Below are 5,830 nucleotides of genomic sequence, written 5' to 3' on the forward strand. Positions count from 1 at the left end.
GAGAACATTAGAATGGGAGAAACTTTGAGGAACCTTTCTAGTGCTCCTTAAATAAGAGGATTTATGCAATTTTTCATGTCATTTGTATACAATAATCTAAATTCATCTTTCTCCTTGCAAGTCAAGGAGAAAATTAATAGAATTTAAAAGATCTTAGGTCCTAAATAGTAGAAAGATCACAATAGATCATACACCATGTCTTCTTTCAGACAATAACTAACTGCCATATTCCCATGGTTTTAGAGTTTATATTTATATAACTATATCTTCAGGATTTTCAGAAGGCTGGGGTTCCTTGGGAGCTCAATAAAAGCTTCCATCTAAGTATACTGTCAAGGTTCCATATGCTGGTATTTGTTAGAAAGTGGAAATGAAAGAAATAATCTCTTCTTGCCTTAATTTTAGTCTAGGCTTTCCAGTTCTGGCATTACCTTTACTCCCATACTTGTATATAGATTTTTAAAAAAACCCTCACTGCCCCCTGGCTAATTCTGACATAGTCCCATCACATAGGTATACTAGTTTTCAGGTATGGGATGGCAAAATATTTTCCAGAATTTCTCCTTGTTGCTTTTGGCATTCAGTCAGACCACACCTCTCAAAGATTCACTAAACCATCTAAATGAAGGCTATTTTCAGACATATTTCATGGTCCTTTTCTGTTCCCCACTGTTAGTTAAAGGTTGATTTTGATACTGAGTATACACACAGATGCAACCTATTTTGGACTGAGCGCAATGTGACTTTGCTCAACTACATTTTTACCTTGTTATGTTCTATGTGATTTTATTCTTGCTTCATTAGACAGTTGTTATTTCTTCTTTGTTGGCTAGCTTCCCGGTAGGTAGATTCTGATATTGAAAAACAGGTTAGATTAGTTTAGTACATGTCTGTCAAGTTCATGTTCTTTTGGTGGAGGAAATGATTTAAGTGAATCTCACTCATTTTGAAACACCTACATTAAGGGTTGCTTACAGAATAAGGCATATAGCTTTCAAAAATCTCTGTTTTGAATGTATAGCCTGGCAAAGTCTATAGCAATATTTTAATTTTCTTTCTAGCATCTATTTATCCTAAATTCTAGTTTTTTCCCACTATTTAATTACCAAAATCTAAAATGTAAAAATTCAATGAAAATTATTTCCACATATCCTATTATTTTTCATATGAGTGTTTTCACTCATATTCAGGAAAAATATTGTAATTATAAACCTCCCATAACACACTAAATACCTCTAAAAAGTATTTGCAGTGGAAAGTTGCTTTTTTTCCTTTTATGAGTCTGGTAAAGCTAAACTTCAACTTTATAGTGGACAAATTGCTTTTTAATTATCACTGGACTGGGGGAGCAAATATTTTTATTATTAGTAGTAACAGTATTTTATCTCTTTGGTTATAGTCCATTGGTCATAGAATAGGTTTTTGAGGGAGGGTTTTGTTATCTCAGAATTTAAGAGAATATTAGAAAGCTATTTTTTTCTCTAAGTATATTGACAGTAAAGTAACAATGACCAAGTTGTTGTAATTATTTGTACTTTCAGTCTCATTCCTTTTTTGTATGAATGTGAAGGAAAGTTAAAGTACAAAGGAGAATACCTATACTCTTAACAAAATTAGACCTTATTATACTGAAAAAAGTCAAGCTACTTGGCATTGCTCCAGTTAGCTGAATTATACACTAGATTCAAAACTTCATACTTTGACTTCTAAGCCTGACTTAGTCAGACTGACAGGCTGAATAGGGTCCAGTGAGCTTGGAGACAACTGACAAAGCCATTTAAAATGTACTTTCTGAATACAGTGTTGTTCTATGATCTTGGATAGGTCACTTCACACCCCTTAGTCTCAGTTTCTTCATTAGTAAAATAGGAAAGTTATGTCCTGTTGTGGGGGCTTACTGTGAAAATAGAAGATGGTATATATGAAATGCACAGTGCCTGGCGATGTCAGTGTTTTTAAAAAGTTAGTTGTAAGGATTCATTTTAAGTAAGAGTAACCTGTAAGTTTGACCTGTATTATTTCTAAATGTACTATTGAACAATCCTCACTGTTTAACTCAGAGATGATTTCTGGTTCTTAGCCTGTGGCTGCTACTGTAGTGTTGGAGCCATAAGCCACTTAGTTGTATGTTATGCAAATGGAATTATTAGTAATGGCTTTACAGAGAATATAAATCTATTGGTAAAGTTAATCAACCACATAGGAATACCCTTGACATCCACTTTTTTAAACTGTTGGCTTATCCCTTTTTAACGTTCATAATGTAATTTCAACTCTATGCAAACCAGTTAAGGATGTCTAATGATACATCTGGTTGCTGATTTGCATTACCATATTCAGTTAATAAAAATATACTTTCTCTTCTTATGACTCAGAGTCCTTGATTGATATTTATTAACAGTCTATGGATATAGTTTGATTGCAAGATGTGATAATCCCAGTCCTAAGTGTTTGTTTATGATAAAGATAAGGAAACTAAATGACTGATCTTTCTGCATCATGCAATAGTGCCACTAAGGAGGGATTTATGGTTTGTCAACTGCTGTGTTCCCAGAGCTTAAAGTCATCCTCAACATAAACATTGAACAAACATTCATGAATAACTGATTTTAAATCTATTATGATATAATAATTATTTCATTTTTGTATTTTCTTTCTGAGTTAAGGTTATGCCTGTATGAATTTGATGTTATTATTTAAAGAATCATTAAATAAAAACATACCTATGTGATGAAAAGTAAGCTTTTTCTTAAAAGTATTAACAGCATAGGTTTCCTTTAAAAAGTAATAAAAAGTTAAAGTTTTCAATTTAAATTTATTTTGGCATATGCTGTGTTACTCTCTCTCTTTTCCATTCCTCTCTGCCTCTACATATTTACCATGTATGTTTGTATAAAGAATATATAGATATGCATGTATGTATATTTATGTATATATTATTTATAGACACATGCATAATAAATAGGTATACTAGTCAATCATTTGCTAGTGTGAAGATTTTCTCTAAATATTTTTCTTTGATTTGCATCATTTTTATTACAGAAAATAAAATCCATCTATGCTGCACATTCTTACTTTCTGTAAATCTGGCTTTTAGAACATTTCTAGGGGTGCAGTCCCATCTATTCTTCAACCCTCCTGTCAGTGATGTCATGCCTCAGTTGCAGTTGTAGTCATCTCAAAGGGCAAAAGCAGATGTGATGTGGCTGCCCCAAGGCAGCCACACATTGTGAGCTCCTGGCAGGCCTGCTGGAGGCATAGCTCTTGACATTGTCTGGACCAGGCCTGCTGGGGACAGTCAAAGCAGCAGCATGGCATCACCTTCACCAGCCCATATCCAGTAGCAGAACCAGTCCTCCCTACTGGTCCTCTGGGGACTGGCCGTCACAGAGACATGGTGGCACCGTCGCCAGGCAGTCGACCATTCTGGGCTTCTCTTTGGGCAGGCCTGGACCAGGGCCTTAGGGGATCTGTGTGTCCATGGTATAAATCGGCCTCAGCAGGCACCTCAACTCCGTAGACCCGTAGCGCCAGGCAGAGCACTGCCACGGCTAGGTGCTGAGCCTGGAGCCAGAGGCACAGACCCCAGGGTAGCCGCCCCGCAGCAGGGCCCAAGCTGTGACAGAGGTGGGGGTCCGCTGCCAGCTGTGACGGTTCAGCCAATTCTTGAGGGCAATCAGGGTGTGGAGCAGGTACTCGAGTGGATGCTGGAAGGACACCTGGAAGCGCAGAATTCTGAGCCTGAGGAGCTCACACTGCACGACGCTGTCTCGGAGCTCCCAGAAGCGCGAGTCCAGCTCCAAGGGCTCGCTGCTCAGGTTAAAGTACCTGGTGGACACGCTGATGATGTCACGAGTACGCAAGCGTTGCTCCTCCACTTTGCCCGCCAAGTAAATGGAAGACACCGCAACCAGGTTGATCTCGCAGAACTTAGGGTATATGGTGCAACCAGTGGCAATGGGAGTGGACCGCGTCCCTACTTGACACCTTGTCACTCGGACGTGGACCCTCGCCTCGGTCCCCAGCACCTCGGCCTCTTCTCTGCAAGTGTCAGTGTGATCGGCTTCCATGAGGCCCCGCCCGGCGGCCCCACGACCCCGCACCAGGAGGAGAGGCGCCCCCTGCGCGCGGGCCTGGGCGGGAGTCGTCGTGTCTACCACTTTGTCTGGAATGTGGTAGCTGTTCAGTGATTATTTATTGATTAAATGTATCTGACCTAATGAAATATTCTATACATATGTACACATCTTATTTCTAATACATCTGTTTGTAGTACGTATGAATGTTTAGGTGTATTTTATTTAAGTACAGAATAAATAAAAATAATTTTACATATAAATTTAAGCAAAACATTCTAGAACAGAGAATACATTAAATTAATCAACTTATTTGAATCACTAGATTATTATTCTCTAGGATCTATAATGCAGGGTCATAAATTTGTCTGTTTATTGATTTATTAAGTTAGTTAGTTCGGGTGGGACTGGGATTTGAACTCAGGGTTATGTCCAAAGCAGGTGTTCTACCACTTGAGCCACACTTCCAGTCAATTTTTCTTTGGTTATTTTGGAGATGGGGTCTTGTGAAATATTTGCCTGGGCTGTCCTTGAACTGTGATCCCCCATTCTCAGTCTCCTAAGTAACTAGAATTGCAGGTGTGAGCCACTGCCACCTGGCTAAGTTTTTATTTATTTATTTTTCTAACTTTGTTTTTTAAAGATAAAATGAGTAATTAACAATTTTACTTTAATATCTCAAAACCTTTAATTTAAAAACCAGTAAGAACCTATTCATTCTAAAGCAGTGAGTGTAATGTGAGGGCAATATTTAATTGTTCGTGCATCTTATTTTTAGTTATATTTTTCCCTCATACATGAAAATACTTCTGGCCATTCCTTCATCTAAACTCTAGAGGTTAAATTTATGTTCCTTTCATCTGATTTTTTGTTGTAATAACAATAGCATTCTACAACCCTTGAAATCTTATACAGACCAAATGTAGTCATTCAAGTCACTTTTAATTTACCTAGTTGAATCAAAGCAATGGGCAGCATTAATTAGAAACATCATTTTTTTTTTACCTCAGCAAATCTAAACCTTATGCAGTTTAGATATAAATCAAGCTATACTTTGATAAACTTGGTAACTCTAGGTCCAGGAAATTAGTCCTCAAATATGACACTGCTTTGATTATTAGATGTTGATGCAAGAGAATTGCACAGCTTCCTTAAACCTATGATAACAATAAAAAGTTATGGAAAGTTAGGAAGATTATATTATAACCGGTTTCACTTTGCCTTTCTCTGCCTCTCATGATATTAAAAGGATTAACTGCTAACATTGAGGAGAAAAAAATCCTCTTTTTTTTCTCTCTTTTTGGCAGGTGTTTATGTGGATTTGTTCCATATGTGCACATGTATAGACAAGAAATTGGAGGGCGTGTTTCTCATACCACCAAAACCCATGAATAACTCATTTCCATAAGCACTGATGATATTATTCTGAGTTTACATTAGAAAATAATGGGCTGGTTCTAATCTATAAGCCACTATCTTAGAATTTGAATTTCTTGGTAGTCTTTAGTGATTAACTCCTTCAGGGCAGGAAGTAGTTTCTTAAACTGTGAAGCAATGTTGTCTTCTGATTCATCATTATCCTGAGTGAAAAAAAAACCAACCTCTCTGTATGGAAAAAATTAACATAATCGGCTTCCAACTTAACCACACATTACTATCTAAAATGTATTTGTGAATTTGCTGTCTGAACATGGATCAAACATTTTACCAGAGAAGCAGGTTTTTAAAGTATTATGGCCAATAATAGAAGTGTT

At 37.1% G+C, this 5,830-nt stretch overlaps 1 pseudogene; it reads right to left on the bottom strand.

Annotated features, from left to right (window-relative positions):
- Positions 1 to 3,384: 3,384 nt before the first annotated feature.
- On the bottom strand, positions 3,385 to 4,070 carry LOC109694627 (cyclin-Q-like; annotated as a pseudogene).
- Between the last annotated feature and the right edge of the window lie 1,760 nt (positions 4,071 to 5,830).

The sequence above is a fragment of the Castor canadensis genome, chromosome 6 (assembly GCF_047511655.1).
Source record: "Castor canadensis chromosome 6, mCasCan1.hap1v2, whole genome shotgun sequence".
In the NCBI taxonomy this organism is placed as follows: Eukaryota; Metazoa; Chordata; class Mammalia; order Rodentia; family Castoridae; genus Castor; species Castor canadensis.